At 37.2% G+C, this 18,769-nt stretch overlaps 1 non-coding gene across 43 annotated transcripts in view; it reads left to right on the forward strand.

Moving 5' to 3' along the window:
* LOC308197296 overlaps nucleotides 1–18,769 on the forward strand; it is a 722,739-nt gene that overhangs the window by 541,515 nt on the left and 162,455 nt on the right. The window contains exons 35-37 of one of the 43 annotated variants that reach the window (XR_013952740.1): nucleotides 3,341–3,414; nucleotides 7,512–7,708; nucleotides 8,490–8,585. The exons of 41 other annotated variants lie outside the window; for them this stretch is intronic. This is a non-coding gene — a transcript (uncharacterized protein). Of the gene's footprint in view, nucleotides 1–3,340; nucleotides 3,415–7,511; nucleotides 7,709–8,489; nucleotides 8,586–18,769 lie in introns of those variants that run through there. One more of the 43 variants, XR_013952741.1, reaches the window with a different exon arrangement.

Below are 18,769 nucleotides of genomic sequence, written 5' to 3' on the forward strand. Positions count from 1 at the left end.
CTTACAGGAATATCTCCTGAATTTTGGCATTTCACAAAAACAATCAACCTTTTCAGCATTTTAACATGCAGCTTTGTGTGTGCACTGCAAAGAAATTGAGGCGATAGAGAAAACAGGTGTGCTGCAATTCACACTGGGTTTGCAGTGTGCTTTCACCCGCCTCTTAGCACAGGACGCAGTGGGACCACAGGAATATGATCAGCATACGATCCCCCTTGTTCTGAGACCATTTACATTTTTTTATTTTATTTTTTTACATTTTTTTCATTCTTAAGTGAAGAATTTTGTCTACAGTTGTAGGAATCATATGTTTATGACTGTAACAGTTCACATTTCATGGGGAACATATTTGGGGTGATGGCAAGTTCTATTAAGTACAGATTTCCTGTAAGAAGGTTGACCCTTGACTCTAGTCTGTTAAAAGAAAGAAACACGTTAGAGGAACAGGTGGTGTAGCTTTTTACCACTGAGTACTGTTGTTACTTGAGTGGAAGGTTCAGAAACTATTTACATTTTTTGTTGTGTTTTGTTTTTTTTTTTTTTAATTTTTTTTTAAGAACTGTGCTGTTAGATGGGAGTGCTAGGTAATCTGTGTACTCTGTGATCCATTTTTAATACATGACATGGTATTGAAAAAATAGACCTATTAGGTAAAATATCAAGTTCTTCAACATTGTCTTTTTATCTTGTCTTTTTATTCTTTTTCTAAACAAAAACAACCCCCCCCAAAAAACAAACAAACAAGAAAACTAGGCAACAACTACATACGATTGTTCTGCAAAATATTTTACTGTTCTCTCAAGTATATGTGGTATGATTTAATATGAAAATAAACATTCTGGCCTTTTTTTTTTTTAGTATAGGAAGAACTATTGTTAGCTATGTACTTACTCTGTAAGGTACAATGTCACATTGTTGATTAAATCAATAATAGATACCATTTATAGGAATTGCAGGAATCTACATTAAGTATTCAAAATCCGTATTAGCTGGAGAAATAGCAGTGTCTTCTTACAGAAAAGAAATAGTGATTTTAAGAAACAGATATGAAACCTCTTTAATGAATCTGTGTGGAAGACACTAGGTGCATGCTTCCCTGCAGGAGTAAACTTCAGAGAAACTGCGTGAACAGTGGGGCCCCTGTTGGGCTGAAGGATATAGTGGGTACTGACACATTCCTGAATTAGCAGAGCTGAATTAATATTTGAACACTATGGCTGGTTTGGCAGGTCTGACATTAAGCTGTGTCCTTGAGCTATTAAGCCTGCTTTGTGAACTGAACATGAGAGGAAGCATACAGTATGAAATGCGGTATGCTTCAGTTCAGTAATGTCTTTATGCATGTCTTAAATCAGTCCTGGTTTAGGAAAATGTTGAAGCTTATGTTTAAATATCATTCATTTCAGTGAGAAGAATGTGTGTGCTTTAGTTTTCTTAAAGTCTGAAGTTGTAATTACTGGGAAATCATTATTAAAGAATGCTGTATTCCTTATGTTAATATTATCTTGTGATAAAATATAGTTGAGAATTATTAGGAGAAATTATTACCCTTCTGTACCATAAGTGAAAGACAGTTATGTGGGAATGAGGGGGTGTACTAGCTGAAATTATGAGAAAAATGATAAATGGAAACAGCAAAGTATTTACATTTTGAAAAAGAGTTATTCATAATAAAGTGTTTATTATACTTACCGCCTGCTTTCAGGGGCTGGGAGATATGTATATATAGATACACACACACACACACACATTTATTTATGTTTCTATAGAGCCAGGTAAAGCAAAGCAAGTGTATTTTTTTTCTTCAAGTTTACCTACATAGTATTTTCAGTTGGAAAACATAATTTATTTACCTTAGTTTTCAAAGTTTTCTGCTGAAGTGCAACTGCTTCAGAATAAGGTATTATTCTAGACTAAGGAACAAAGTGGTTTTCTTTCATTAGTGTTAATACCAGATAAAGAGTAAAATTAAAATAGATAAAATGTGATAATTTACAAAATACAGTGTTCTATAATAATTTTGTTTACTGGAAAAGCATTTGAATCTAAGAAGTTTTCCATGGGAGGGAAGCAGGAGCACTATTTCCTATGCCTAACTGAATGAGATGCATTTAAAATTACAAAGAGTGCTGTTACTTCATGTGTCTAGATACTAAATCCAAATGAAAATGTCTCTTAAAAAGTATTGCATGCAGTAGAGAAGTTTTCTTCTATGCACATGTCCACCTTTAGGCTCCTCTTCTTCAGTGATGTTAATGAGTGCTATTCCATGGATGAAACTTCAGTTGTGTTATAATTCTTCTATACATTTTTGGTTTGATTTAATGGCTCAAATATTTCCATTCATAGAATGATAGAAAAGCTGTGTTCTGTCCTAACTGCATGCATTCTGTGACAGCAACAAAGTCCTCAACTTATGGTCTTAGATTGCTGTTCTAGTGGAAGAGGTACTTTATGGCAAACTGCATATGATATGGTAGTTTTGGGTGAGCTTTAAGTTACATGTTAAATATAGGATGTTTCATTCTGTTCTTAACCACTTAAAGCACAATTCTGAATCAAAGTTTTTCTGCTATAAACAAGATAAGTCCATTATGGACTGATTTTTTTAATGGAAAAAGAAGTTAATTAACATTTCTATGGACATTTGACCAATTGTCTTGAAATTTTGCACAAAAGGTTTCCTTATTCTTCAAAGAGAATGTTAAAGCTTTAGAAATACAAAGATGAGTTTAAAGGTAATGCAAGGAGAAAAATTGGAAATGAAAATGTCAGATGCATTTAGCCCTCTCTCCGTAATAAGTCCATTCGCTGATTTTATTATGAGCAGACCCAGCTTTCTGCGTTCAGCATGCTTTTAGGCCAGATTTATGACACTATGAGAGAAGGAGCAGCTTAAGAGACAAACCTAGGATAGTTTTGTTAGCTGTATTTTAATTAGTATTTCTTTCTTGAAAGTCCTAAGACACTGCTGAGTGCTTACATATTCTCAAGCCACTCTGTAAGACTGAGACACCAAAGGAAAAAAATAGGAACTAGTCTTAATGATATTTAAAATCTCATCTAAATCACCGAGCTCTTAACTGAGTGAAATATGTTTAAGGTGCTTGAAGTCTGAAGCTGATATTTTAATAGCAAAAATGCATGGAAATAACAATTTCAAAAGAGTGCTGGAGTGCTGAGCGATCTACAGTCACTGTGCTGGTGTGTAGGGTGACTGACATACAGTGAAGTTATGAAGTTCTCATGTTCTGTTGACTGCTCAGTTTTAAGGTCCTGTTTTTTTGTTTGTTTGTTTGTTTCTGTTTGTTTGTTTTTCCCGGTGATCTTCAACGTTCAGTCAAAGAACAAGAAATGAGGATTGTCATGTTAAACTGGCTACCTCTGAATGAAGTCCTCTTTCATGAATGCCAGGTAACTTCTGGTACTGTGGTAGTTCAACCCCGTTTATTTCACCGGAGTGAGCGATGGATATTGCAACATTGGGAGTTTTCTGAACTTAAGTGACAAAAACATTGTCAAAATACTAACGAGACTGAAAGTTATCAGAGACATAATTAAAAGGATGATCCCAGATGTGAGCTTATGGCAGGTACATCAGCCATTCAAACACTTTTCTCTTGTCCTGCACCTCAGTGCAAGCAGCCACTGAGTGGTGTCACCCAGTGCCTTGGATACCTGGGAGAGCATCATTGTGTCAGGACTGTGAGAGCTAGTGGCTGCCAGTCTCTTATTTTTCTGTTTTTGATTCTTTCAGTTGCCTCAGTTTTCCCTTTATTTCAGTTGTTGTCCCAAGAATCACAAGTTTCCCTTTTTTTTTTTTTCTCCGTCTTCCCTTCCAAGGTTATGTTAGGGTTTGGCTGCTCCATTTTCAAGAGGAAAATCAATACAAAATTTATTTTTTTCAGTTTGATTTGTGACAGGAAACGTGACTACATTGCATTATTACTTTTTCCTTTTTTTTAACATCCATACCATTGGGTTGTAGTTTGCTTTCACTTAGTTTTTGTTGTATATGCATTATAGCTGTCAGAAGAAAAACAGGCTTTATAATGGCATTTTTTCTACCTGTTCTGTAAAATAATGATTTTTGCATGTATACTTTCACTATTTCCACATTGCTGTGCTTGTAAATAAGTTATGATCACCAAAAGAATATTTCCATTGCTAATGAGAAGTACCTTCCTGTCAGATATAAATTATTCATTGCTTTTCATGTCATCTGCTCTTGATCAAAGAAACTTTTTTTTTTAATTCTTATAATAGCTAACAAATCTCCCTACATGTGAATTCTTTTTCTTGAGAATGTTTTTATGCAGTTTAATTTTTAACTTTTCTAAGTTTTGAACTCCACTTTTTTTTAAAAAAAGCAGCTGAGCTCAGCATACAAATTATATAAGTGAAACTCCATAAACATGCGTAGTAAATACTATATTTCTGTTATATTGTTCTGCTGCCTAGTTTAATAAAGCCTCGAGATCCAGAGCTCACAGGCATGATGGCAATAAAACATGATATTAGTAATCTCTTATAAGAGAAAAGTGACATTAGATTTAACATAAAACTGACATAAAATCCAGAGTCTAAAACAAGAATGCTTGTTGTTCTAAAATGCAATTCAGATCTTTTCTAAACACCCATTTATTGCATTTATTAAACATACAGGAATACAAACCCATTAATGCACTGAAAACCAGAGATGGAGTTGACAGAGGGAAATGGTAAAGGCTTAGGTTTCACTAGCTGGAGATGAAATCATGCTACTTCGGGAGATGGGAAGTGTGGTCAGTAATTTAAGCATGTGATGTAACACACTATTAAAAAAGTCACAGACAGAGGGGATTTGCTTTCAGCATCTGATATTTGCCCCAATTCCTTGTCTTTTTTTTTTTAACCTTCTCCAAAATGCTCTTCCCTTTCACTCCTTTTTCACAGAGTTAATTTTCAGCATTTTCCTGATGGCTTTCACATTCTTCTGAATTTTTTCTCAGACTTGGAAGACTTGAGTTGCAGTTAGTTTTCTTTTCTTACATTAAATACTTCTGCATGCTGTAAGGTAGCTGGGTACCATTTTCTCTATAGTCTCTGTTGCTCGGTTGTCATATAACAATCATGATTTTAGCAGCCCACTGGCATGCGATTATGTGAGCATAGACAACAAGGCCAAGTGCCGGGTCCTTCACCTGGGGCGTAACAACCCCAAGCAGCGCTACAGGCTGGGAGATGAATGGTTGGAAAGCTGCCTGGCAGAGAAGGACCTGGGAATACTGGTTGATAGTCGGCTGAATGTGAGCCAGCAGTGTGCTCAGGTGGCCAAGAAGGCCAACAGCATCCTGGCTTGTATAAGAAGCAGTGTGGCCAGCAGGTCTAGGGAAGTGATTGTGCCCCTGTACTCGGCTCTGGTGAGGCCGCACCTCGAGTACTGTGTTCAGTTTTGGGCCCCTCGCCACAAGAAGGACATGGAGGTGCTCGAGAGAGTCCAGAGAAGGGCGACGAAGCTGGTGAGGGGTCTGGAGAACAAGTCTTATGAGGAGCGGCTGAGGGAGCTGGGGCTGTTTAGCCTGGAGAAGAGGAGGCTCAGAGGAGACCTCATCGCTCTCTATAGGTACCTTAAAGGAGGCTGTAGAGAGGTGGGGGTTGGTCTGTTCTCCCACGTGCCTGGTGACAGGACGAGGGGGAATGGGCTAAAGTTGCGCCAGGGGAGGTTTAGGTTGGATGTTAGGAAGAACTTCTTTACTGAAAGGGTTGTTAGGCACTGGAATGGGCTGCCCAGGGAAGTGGTTGAGTCGCCATCCCTGGAGGTCTTTAAAAGACGTTTAGATGTAGCCCTTAGTGATATGGTTTAGTGTGGGACTTGTTAGTGTTAGGACAGAGGTTGGACTAGGTTATCTTGGAGGTCTCTTCCAACCTAGACGATTCTGTGATTCTGTAACATCTAGTCTCTAAATTAATGGCTATGTAGGTGAAATTGTTGGACGTGTATTTATTAGAATGGTTTGGATTTTGGCTTTTCATTTCTTTAAAAAAATGCTATTGACTGCATAGTCAAGGACTAATCTTACACTTCTTGTTAGTTTTGATAAACTAATATCCTTTAGGGTTTGATTTCAAAGCATTTATCTTTGGTTGTACTAAAACAGAAATGGAACAGAGACTTACTTGATTTGAATCTCTTAGAATAGAATGTAAATACATTGTTTAGCATTCTCTTGTGAATCAGGGTAGAACAAATCTTCTGTGGATTATAATCTAATGCCAGGACTTTATTTCTAGAACACAACTAGTAGGCTGAATTATGTTCACTTCCCTGTGTTGAAGCTTTTGATTTACTTCAGTTTCAAGACTGTGGAATAATAGAACCTCATACTTGTGCTGCTTGTGCATAAATCTTTACCATATAAACTAAAAGTAATGGCTAGTGTTCCTTCTTCATATTCATTTCTGCCAACAAAAGGGATTGTATCAGCATGTGCTAAACTTGTACAGAGGAGGGAATTCAGTAATTACTTGGCTTTGGAAAATTGCACATGTATGGTTTAAAGGATCACTAGTATTTAGAGGAATGTGTTTGGACTGCAGAATAATTTGCCTCCATCTTTGTCTGCTGAGCCTTTCATAAAATTCAAATACAGGAGCAATGAAGTGTATTGCCATAAAAACCCTTCATACTTTCCCATTTCTGTACAGTGGACATAGCTCACACTGGCTGGATAATTGATTGCAGTGGGTAAACACTGATCTGTAAAGCCCAAATGAACAGTTTGAAACAGTTACTTTTGCTGTCTTGAAGTTCCAAACCCAATTTCAGTAATATTTACTATATGCAGCTGCAAATTAATATTCTGAGGAGATCAAATAAGATGGTAGCATGAAGACACCACAAAGAGCCCTTTACATCAGTTGATTAGAATTTTCACAAAAATGAATGTAAAACATTTTGGTGTGAAATAGCTGCCATTGTAGGAGGTGAGATCATTGGTGTTTCACTGCTTCATAGTGTTTCTATCTTATGTCTCCATTTCCGACACTTCTTAAAAAACTGTTACAACTCTGCATGTACTCACTAGGTCTGCCCAAAGTATTCTTGTCTCCAACCATAGTGCTTTTCCTGTTAGAAAGTTGCTTGTGAGCAAATTCTGAATTGTGCAAAGTGTCAGTTAGTAACAAGTCTTTGCCAAATAGTTTGCACAAACAAATCTAAGGTTGAAGTGCACTGTAAAATATTTATCTTATGCTTTACTTGTGAGAAGTCATTTAAATCATGGAAGATATTAAAAAAAAAAAACCTTTGCTATGACCTACCTGGCTTCTATACATGAAGCAAACAGTTTTTGCTTTCGTTCATAACTGATTAATTAGACTGGCAAACACTGCTGAACAAAATGCTATGTTTGCTTATTACTTCACACATAAATACAAAATCTCTATGTTTTTTAGACTGTAAGTCAAACATTCACAAGCTAGAAACTTCCCTAATTACAGTAACAATTGAGCCCCTTCTCCATTTGCAGTTTGATACTACGCTGGACCTCATAAGCATGCCTCACACAGTGTGTGCACCTTTTCCACTTGGCATATGCCTGATAGGCTTCTCAGAGAGAGCAGTGCACTTCCCTCCTCACCCAGCGGATGCTGTGCTGCTACCTTTGGTGCCATCCTCAAACCCTGCTCTGAACACGAACCCCGCATTTCCTCATAGACTTCTCAGGTACCCATAACTGCATTTTACCCATTCTTCTTTCTCACTATACTCCTGCAAGATGAATGGCTGTTGGCCATTGTTTATGATAGAACGTACTGCAGAGATTTAATGACATGTGATCTCCAATAAGGGTTTAATCTTATATTGACTACGCTATTGTAATACATAAGATGCACTTTTAAAGGCAGCCTTAGTCTTAGCAGTTTCCACTGCTAAGAGTTTTTAGAGTTTTATGTTGTAACTTTAATAACATTTTTTACACATCTGATGTGTTTCTGACAACTTTCTCAAAAAACAACTGGAAAAATAACCAGACCTGAGTCAAACTTCCTGACTGTCAGGGTACTGGCAGTGTGCACAGTGAGACCCCTGGGCTCTCCCCTACAGGCACTGTGATATTGGGGATTACTCTGTAAATGCAGCAGCTCCAGAAGGCAGAGGACACTCTACTTATGAGTTTCACAGATAATTGCTGGCACAGAGGGTGGAAGTTGGGTTCAGTTACAAGCTGTGATGGGAATTGGTCCAATGAATAGAGAATGCTCTGCCTGTGTCCTTCAAGCTTTAGATTCCTTCTGCACCATCTTTATATCCTGCCCCACAATGAATCCTTTCTGGCAGACTTCTCATACTAGTCCCTTTTTCCTCATGAGAAGTATTCAAGCCAGCCCTGTTAAGGATTTTTAATGACATTTCTATTCTTCCTGCCTTCTAAACTGTAGATCTCAGACAATCTTCAGAGCTTTTTGTCCAGTCTGTATATTTGCTCTTTCTTCTGTCCTAACAGAGATCTGTTGACACTGTCCTATTCAAGCAGATGGAAAAAATGATGGCTGTGACAGAAAGGACAAGCTTCTTTCAAGTCTTTTTTTTTCAATAAGGTAAGAAAGAGAAATCATTTCAAATAAAGTCAGCTTTTTTTTATGTTTGAGATGGGGGGGTGGAGGCAACCATGATTGTCCTCAGTTGTGTTTAAAATGCATGAGTAATTTTGGCTGATTTTTTTAAGTCAGTCTAGGACAGAATTATGACTTATGAAGGCTTTATGCAAAATCGTTGCGTTTTTGAGAAATGTTAAATAATTACATAAATGTAGTCTAAGTTAATACAAAATCTGAAGAGTTTTAGCATTAGAAGGTGGTGTTACCTGTGCTTAATCCCAATGCTTTTGTAGGAGCCAGAATTCAGTCTAATGGAATACTCTCATTTGCATGTTCATCACCTTTTATAATATCTCATTTAATATGTTTAATATTTGTTATGCTAAAATAACATTAATTATACAGTAATGTTGATGTAAAACTTGTTTCTGTGATGTTACAAAATTTCCTGTGTCATGCAGTTTTGTTGATAGCCATTGCCCAGATAAAATGTACTGCACTACTGCAGTCCTCAGGTCTATCTTCATTCCTGTGTGTGACATGCAGTCATGGTCTGTCGTGTGCCAGGAGGTATGTGTGATGTATCAAGGAACATGATGGGAAAGAGCCACAGCACTGTGCCAGAGCTGGGACCCATGCTGCCCCGCACAGTCTGTTAGGAAGAGAACTTGCTAGTATGTTATCTTGGCTCCTGTCCGGCCACGTCCAGAGGGAACCAGTTTGTCAGTCACTGTTGTTAAGTCATGAAGTCAAGTAAGAAATAGATAATTAGAAGTTGAAAGAATAATAAAAGAAGTCTTCCTTGCCAAAAAGACAGAGCTCTGAGCGTTTACAGAAAATTAAGCTTTATAGGTAAATTATAATTAATGGTATTTCATTTATTTGAAGGGACATCATCAATATCATTGTCATTACATTATAGCACAGTTATTTTGAAAGAATGTCTTACAAGTTTCTTTAGGTATGCTTTCAGTTCTTGCATAGACTTTAATTTACTAATAACATTTTTGGCATTAACCTGATGTTATTTCCCTTAAATACATAAATTCTTATACAGTGCAATTAAAATTATTTTTCCTTAGTGCTTAAGCATAATTTTAAAATCTGAAACTGTACATTATCATGTTAAAATCTGCAATACAGAAAAAATTCTAATATTGACAATAACAGAATAAAAAGTCATGAGAAAGAGGGAAATGCACCAGAGAAAAGCTGAGAGAAATGATCTGTGATATAATTTCATATAATTTAATCTATTATTTTTTGACCGTGATTAACTGGATAAGAAGCAACGGGCTTGGAATCTCAGAAAACAAAAGCAAAAACATTTCACGTTATTCATTAGAAACTATTTGTGTCAGAAAGCATGAAAATATGTTGCTGGAAAAGCTGTAGAATCTCTAGTATTGGAGTTATTTAAGAACATGGTAGACACAAATGTGTCAGAATGAAATAAATATAGGCAGCAGGCAAGGGGATAGAATAAATAACCCCTATTTTTTGTCACTGGAAGCTATGAAGGCATTGAAGAAATAAAATGAAAGTACATGCAATATTTTTAGTTTCACATAGGGAAATACAGGCAAAGACTTTACATGACATGTGATGGGAAATTTCTGTGCAGCTCCAAGGAGATTTGTACTGAGATGATTCCTCGGTACTACACGTTTAGAGATGAATTTGAGGGGCTCAGTAATGAACAAGAATGGGGATAAATGGAAAAATGTTAATGAAATGTGGGTTTTTCCTTTTCTAAAGCGTAATCCACTTTCAAATCACTTAACTCTGTTAAACTCCCTTGAAAATCTCATTCCCCAGCACTGTTTTATAACTGGCTCGTGTAACCTGACTACAGGGAAAGAAAAAGCAGCATTACACTATGGGATTTCTTTTCTGCTATTTTCCACTTCAAAGGATAATTAATTTATTAAGAAGGAATTACAGTGGCTGGTGGACTTCCACTGTGGTTAGGTACCACCGATGTGTTTTCGGTCCTATAAACGCCTGTCATGTGCTGGAATCAGAGTTCTTGATCTAAGAAGTTTGAAAACTGGGGAAAGATAGAAATGAGCTGAGTGGTTAAAGACATACCTCTTTACACCTGAGAATTTCAGAAGAGCCTTAAGAGACACAGGCATTAATTTCCTATTCAAATACTGTATAGATTTAAGTGCCTAACATCTTTTGGCAGATGAACCCCAGAGGTTTAGGACTGCTCCATAGTGGAGTGGAAAAAGAACTTGACCTATTCTCATACAGTTGGTGTAAGTTTAAATATTTCAAAAGCAAGTTAAACTGTAATTTCCTTTGCTTGGAAAAGTCACAGGGCTGTTCATACGCTCTGCCCTCAGTTAAACCTCCTTCTCACCACCTAGTGTCTGACAATGCTTCATAATGCCTTAAAATTTAAAAGCTCCATTCCAACAGTACTGAGATTTAAGTTTATTAAAAACTCATGTTCATAACTACACAAGAATTCATTTCTCTCTTAGGGACAGAAATGAAAAGACTGTGAACCAACTATAAATATGACTTACTAGCATCATGATAACAATCCATTTTTTTTGTGTGCATACTTTTCCCTAAGAACAGGTTGGTTTTTCTTTCCCCCCCCTTTTTTTTCCACCTTTAAAGAGAAGTGCAGCTACTGTCAACTGTGTGAGTATTAGTTGAAATTGAAATATTGCCATTTATCAATGCTCGTGTCTCAGACCAGTTAGATTGGGACTTCTGGCATGAGTATTTTGAAGGCATCTGCTACCAAATGGAAATCATCTTGTAGTTAACTTTTCCACTCTCAGAACTGAAACATTTTCCATACCAAGTAATATGGTAAAGAAACTACTATGCAACTGAAATATATGGTTCTTGGAGAGTGCTAATGACTTTTACACTGGCTGCAGCAACCTCAGGGGTTGATCTTTTGATGTTCTGCTGATAAGATTACCAGCATTTCAGTTCTTCAGAGTTTGAAAATAAATCCTTAGAGAAAACAGCTACATCCACAGGATTTTATTCTTAAGTTTGGTAAAGGCCATTATGATGTTAGAGAAAATACTGTTTGTTCATTAAAGTGTTTATCAGGGCTGTTATGCCCCTGAGAACTTGAGGAATCTTGTTGATCTGGAATGAACTTTCCTTCCCTGCTCTGTGCCTCCCTTTGGCACAACGTCCCTGAAGGGCCTCTGGAGGCAATGTCACCTACTTAGAGTGTGGTTCTGTGGTATTTTTGGCCTATAGATTCATGTTAACATTAAGACACCATTTTTGCATTAGGCAAAATTCTTGTCTATTGCAGAGGCAGCAGTAATGACATGACTATTAAGTGAGGCTAAATGAGCCTGCAGTATGCAGTGGCTTTCACTGCATGGCTACATAGCTGACGGTCAGAATTCAGATGTGGATTTCTTTCAATGGAAAGAAATGTGGTGTATCCAGAGGACATTTTTTTCCATCGCTGGTGATTTTACTGCAGGTGAATGAAAGGTAGAATTTTAAATACAGGTTGAATTAGTTGTTACTATACTCATTTCAACTGGGCTAGTAGCAACAAGCAATTACAAGTGGGCATTTAAAACATATGCTAGTGGCCATTTTGATTCACAAATGGTCTGGTAAATAACTTCTTATACAGAAAATGTTCCTGTTAGACTTCAGAAGAAACTGGTCCTGAACACCAACACTTCAATATGTAGGCAGAACTCATGAAACTTGTCAAACATTTATATTTTGTGTTGGGGAGAAATGATGACTTAAATCTAAAGGGAGGTGTTTTTAGTTAGATGGTCTGTTAGACTCGCATCAACACAACATCTACAGGTATTAAGCTGATGGGAGAAAAAAAATGCTGATATCAGCATTAAGCTGATGGGAGAAATTACAGAAAGTGATTTGAGAGTGGTATAAGTAATAGTATGGGAAGAAGCTAATTGGAATAGAAAGATTCTTGAGAGAGGGAGAGTTACTTGCATAGGCACTGGGATACAGGGTTTTCAGCCTGGTGGTTAGCACACTTACTTCGTAGTCACAGTGAACATTTAATTTCCTTTAAGCAAAGCTCAAAGCAGAAAAGAAAAAGCCAAAAGATAAAAGTTCTGTAACAGTTCATGCCAGAACTGTTACACATCCCATCTTCCCTCTGTATTCCAGAGCCCTGTCATCTTGCTGTTTCTTAGACGATCAATATCTTTTACCCTCTGCTGCCAGTTCACCCAGTTCAATCTGGCCGATATTTCTGCTCCCAGTTAGGCTTGATGAAACAGCAAGATTTGTTTGTGAAAATGTTAATGATCTATGGCTCCTGTCTGCAAAGGAAAAGGCATGACCTGCCAGCTTTGTGGCGAGGTATACACCATGCGGAGATGGTTTGTATAGCTTTTGAAAAAAGGAGAATTTAGGACTGGTCATTCAGAAAACTTCACTATATGAAAGTACATGAAATATTGGATAGACATGAGGAAAGAGTTCTACAGTAGAGTCTCAACAGATGTAAATATATGTAGTTTCATTAACAGACATGCTGATTTTTTCCAGCAAAGTATCTAACCCTATCTCTGGGGCTGTTTCCTGACATCAGTCTCTCTTTCATTTCCACAGTTTAAAAATCTGTTTTGGATCTCTAGAAGAGGTTAAGAACTATAAAGCTGAAGTAAAGGGTAATTTAGAAATGACTAATAAGAAAATCCATGGAATTGGAAGGTTTTCTAAATTATATTTGTTCAAATTATGCTTATGCTTCTGCATGTTGTGGGTTCTGGGTCTTCCTCTTCACTTTCTTAGCCAGGAGGACAGCATACAGAGAATCCAGAACTTGGCTACCCCTCTGCATTTCTGTTCTCTGCACTGGGGTGATTTCCTAGAGAAATTTCCTAGAGATTTCCTTGGTACCAAAGGAGAATCAGTCTAGTTTGCATGGCAGATTAGTTTGCATGGTTGTATTTGGGGATTTTGCTGAACTGCTTGGTTTTGAGTTTTCCTTGTCTTAACAATTTAAATTAAATTTAACTTGAAAACATAAAGTTTGCTTAAGTTATACATTGCAGTGCAGTCTGTTTAGGTGTATCTTGTAATTGATCTCATGTAATCAGAGATCATAATTCACTGAGGACTTTTTAAATACTCTTTTTCACATCCAGGAGAGAGTATCCCAAGAATTCAGGAGGCTGTCATTGCTCAGTTCTACTGAGGATAGCCCACTGGCAAACAGTTTTTTGCACTTAAGCACATTATTAATGTATGGTTTGGTTGTTTACTTTGTATTGCAAGTATATATATATATATATATATATTTTATTTTTTTTTTCTGTAGAGGATACCCAGAAATTATATCCTATTCCATCTCTGTAAATCATGCAAATATCTAAATTTTGTGACTAGCAGAGGTGTGGATTCTCTAAAGAGAGATAGAGATGGTTACTTGGTGTGTGTAAAAGCATGCCAAAATGATCCTCAGCACCTTGTTATTTTATATTTTAATAACATCTAAGTTTATTTTGATTTTAAAAAATCAAGACAATAGGCTATTAAAACAAATAATAATAAAAATTACCTCACAGTGGTTCTGTAGTAGAAACAATAAAAGCAAGAAATTGCAATTGAAGTAAGATTTACCTGTCTTTCAGACTGATTTTTCGTACAGGTGTAAAAAGATATTACTCTGTTTATGTGCTTGAATTTGTTTTAAAGAGCACTACAAATGAGTGCTCAGAGGCCAAGAGTTGAATATACATAAAATGATTTAGTCTGTCTTCCAAAATAACCTTCTTTTGTGCTTACATTATTTTCTGCTCTCAAAGAATTGTTGATGCTTTTGTACCTGTAGTTAGAAAGGGAATAGTGATGTGTGATGGTGATAGTATTTTCTGCTAAAATGATAAAGCTTCTGAGAATGATGCTTGCTTGCTTTAATACAAGAGTTTTGCATAGGAAGATAGGGTGCAGATGAAATGAGGCTTAATTAAACAATACAGAGCATAATAAAGGTATTAGTAACAGTCTCAGCTGATGAGGAAAAGGCACAAAACAATCTACCGTGCTTTATGTTTCCACAAGACAGTGCTTCATCAGAAATGAAAACGAAATAGAACTGCATCCTGAAAACAAGCAGGGTACTATGGTGCCTAAATTTTAGGCTCCTATTCTTTGGAATATGTAAAGCTGAATCCATACCACACATTCTGATTGCCTTTAAAGAGAGCAACATTTGAATTTAGGCATCCTGAAGTCATGAGGCTGCTTATTTGGATTTGTTGGAGGCGGAGGTTGGTAATCGTTTTCCTTTCTGTTTAGAGGTTCGGGAGCCCCCAAATCCTTCCTAAATCCTTGTAGAGATGTGGTCCATTCTCTTTAGTTTTATGTGCATGATTGCCATGAAATACTGAAAGAAGTTGGATATGATAGCGTCATAAAGAGTCTATAAATAGCATTACAGTCTACGTTATGACTCCAGGAGTTGCGGTGCAATTATCTGTGCTGCATGTTGAGTGGAGCAGGAGCGAGAGGAATGAGCTGCTGGGAGAGGAATTCAGGCACAAGAACGATGTAATCAATGTCCGTACATCATCACCACAGATATTTGCAGCTGCATGTCTAGAGGTAGTCTTCCAAACTAAAGACTGATCATGTAAAAATGGTCGATTGTGGATTCCTTACTGTACATTAGTATCCTGAATTATCCTTGATGAGAGAGCTACCAGCACTTCATAAGAGAAGCTCAGTACGGTTGGAAATTGGCATGTGCTTGGCCATTACTTTAACTGAGGCCAGAATTTCACTGCATATCTAGCTTGGTAGGGTAATTTAGGTCTTCCATTCTTTGACTCCACTATCTTGTTCATTTAGGGGCTTAGGGATTTTCTTGTTTCTGGCTGGAAGAATTAAAGTAAATTTCAGTAATCTTTTTCAGCCTTTTTTTTCTCTGTTCTGTAGAGATTTGTGTTCAAAAATTGTCAGTCATTAAAAATCCACATTTCATTTGTGATTGTCATTTAAAATTTTGTCAAAAAATACCTTTGTTTACCATCTCGATGTAATTAGATGCTCTAGGCAGTAAGATAGATGCTGGAATTTTTTTGCTTAGTTCTTTTGAGGTACAGAGATGGCGCTTGTTGCAAACTCTGTAACTAATCATGCATACTGCACAGTATGTATAGCTACATATAAAAGCTGTAGTTCTGGAAGAAGCCTGATGGTTTGGGAAATACAAGGGTGAGAGGCACTAAAGAGATCACAAACTACGTAAATCCTATTGCCTTGGGATTTTTTAGGCTATCATTTCAGAGGGCACAGGTTTAAAATTTCAAATGTGAAAGGGATAGGTTAAGAAAAAAAACTACAGCTGCTGGAGCCACTTTTTTCAGTGTGGGGCTTTCTCCCTGTTGAGCATGCAGGGTTCCTCAAGCGCTTTTACCATGAGGATCAATCTTGAGCAGAAGCATTTTTTCCTGGTAAAATAGATAGTAAATTTGAATAAACTGATTTCCTTCTTTCCTAACTTGTATAGGAAGTGCCATTTAGCAAAAGTGGGTATGAAATAGAACCGTGTAATAACTGTATCAGGTTGTAGCCAGATCATGAGAACACCAGCTCTGAACTCTGAAGTCAAGACAAATGGATACCTAAATTCCAGAACTTGGTATCACAAATGATTTTGCTTCTAAAAAAATTTACAGAGAGAAGGAGAAAACTCGAAATGGATTAGAATGTGGCTTCTGAGAAGGATAAAGTAAATGTATAAGTATTGGGGTGGGGTCTTAATATATGAGCTGATTGTAAAACCTGTTAAAGTCATCAGTGTAACTTCTCAGTAAAGTCAAGACTGCAAGCAATGACAGATTTTGAAATGTAAAATACGTTATTGTATTGGTGGTGTGTGGCATTGCAGACTGGCTCTGTTCCACGGCTGCCTAGCTGCTCGGCTCTGGAGGTGATTTCAACCAATGCAGAAATAATACTTCCATCTTTTTCCCCCTGCCTCTTAGAAAAATGGAAACTAAAGTAATAGTACTGGGGAAAAAAAATCCTTTTGCTCTTTCTCTGTTTTGTCTCAAAGATCAGCCTTTCTGCATGTCGGTTTTCTGTGGCTGATGGAAGTCTTTTCCTCTTATACTACTCTGTGTGTAGAAGTAATAGAACATGACAATAGGGCACAAGTGTCGTGTTTGTTGATGTTAAGGCCTTGTTTCTGTGTAGGGTGCCTTTTGCTTTTGTCAGTTTTGTGTGGCCGGGACAAAAACACTTGGAAGCAAAGCCCCTTCCTGGGCGCCCAGCCCCAGGCCGCATGGCAGCTTGTTGCGCCCGCCAGCTGTGGCCTTCGGCGCCTTCCCACCCCGCCGTGAGGGGGCGCGTGACGGTGGCTCACGACCACCATTTTTTTTTGAAACGGCCGTTAACGGCCTGTGGGCACGCGCCCCCCTCAGGGGCTTCTCCACAGGGAATGTCGAGGCTCCGAGCTCCCTGAAACCACAAGGAAAAGCCCAAGGCTCCCCTTAGTTCCTGGCGGTGAAAATGTGAGGAGTCGAGAGCTTTTCTTTCTTACTGCCCTTTTTAATCGTGTAGTGTGTGACTCTGCCCCCTCCTTGGAGACAAGCTGAAGGAAAGCTTCTCTCCCTGCTTTCCTTTTTGTTCTAAGCGTTTGAAAAGTATCTGAGAGGAGACCCAATGAGTATTGCAGAGAGGGTAATTTACCACAAGTTGGTCAGAAATTGTTACCACGTCCAAAATGGGGCTGATGTTGCTTGATGCTACACGTTAAAAAAAGCATGTAAACCTGCTTTTGGAAGTATGTGAGAGGGGTGAGGCTCCTCATGTGGCAATGTTTGTTAAATGGAACAGTCCTGCTCCTCACAGTTCTGCTCCACAGGAGGGGAAAATCTTTTTCAAGTGGTGTGGGATTGAATCAGTGCATAGAAAAACATTTATTTTCAGTCTTTTATAAGGATGTTGTTACTGATAAAGAATAAAACATTTAAAAATCTTAGTAACGTGTTTTCAACAACTGTTACGCCTCTTTCTTGTATGCAGCTGTTTCTCACCTTTAGGTATTATTTAGCAGTGCTACGGGTACAAAGTTCCCCAAATACGAGAATCTTTTGTCAAATTTCTTATAAATTAAGAGAGAAGTTATTGTATAATATAATTCTAAATTCAAAAAAAAGGAAACTGCTGTAATTTGATTGTGTTGTGTGTTATTCCTGAACAGAAAATGACTTTTTCAGTTTAATTTGTATTAAAGTTTTCCTTTTATTTCTTTTGTTTTCCCCTAACCTTAAAAGCTACCTGTGTATCAGCTGAATATTGAAACATTTTTATAACGGCTTCCCTATTTCAGGGGATATAAGCTATTATTTTAAAGCAAATAGAATTGGATTGCTTATATTGGGTCTTACATTATACAATCATTGTATTACAATGTTTTGAATTGCAACTGTGAGGGAAAGTCTGTTTCTAGGAAATACTTGTTTTGCAACTGTTACCCAGAAGTGTTTTTGTGTGGTTTTGGGGACTTTATTTTGAAGTAGAGAAAATAAGGGTTGCATAATCAGATTCCATTTGTACATCTATTAAACTCAATGTGGTTGTCTGTTAGTTCTCACACCAAGTGCATGGTTCTTGCTGTTAATGACATAGGGTATAAAAATTCTTCTTTTCATCACTGTTATCTCACCAGTCATATTTAGGCTTTTTTTTTCCACGGTTGCCCAGTATTAAAAACCAAGGGTATATATGAGGACAAGAATTATTTAATGTTTTCTAAAATACAAGAATTCTTCAAAACTGCATTTCTCTGCTGGAATAGGCAGTGATCTTGGTATAATTACAATGATAAGTAATGATTGCTATAGTTCAGATTATATGGCCCTAGCATTAAGTATGTTTTTATGGTGATAAGAAAATATTCTTGAACAGGAAAACACTCAAGACTGCGAGATAAAAGAGCTATTGTAACAATAACTCTGGTATTAACAGTGTTTTAGTGCTTTAGCAGTCCCATTCAAGGTTTACTTAATGGGACTGCTATTCATTTACTTAAGAAGTAATGCTGATTAGTCTGGTTTTATTCTGTGCTACATTTTCTGTTTTGTTGTTATGGGTTTTTTTGTTTGTTTTGTGTTTTTTTTTGAGTTGTATGAGAGATTCTTTCATGCCTTCTTTTCCCATGTAGGGGTTCATCATTGTCTCAATATGT

Source organism: Anser brachyrhynchus (genome assembly GCF_964034855.1).
Source record: "Anser brachyrhynchus genome assembly, chromosome: 6".
NCBI lineage: Eukaryota > Metazoa > Chordata > Aves > Anseriformes > Anatidae > Anser > Anser brachyrhynchus.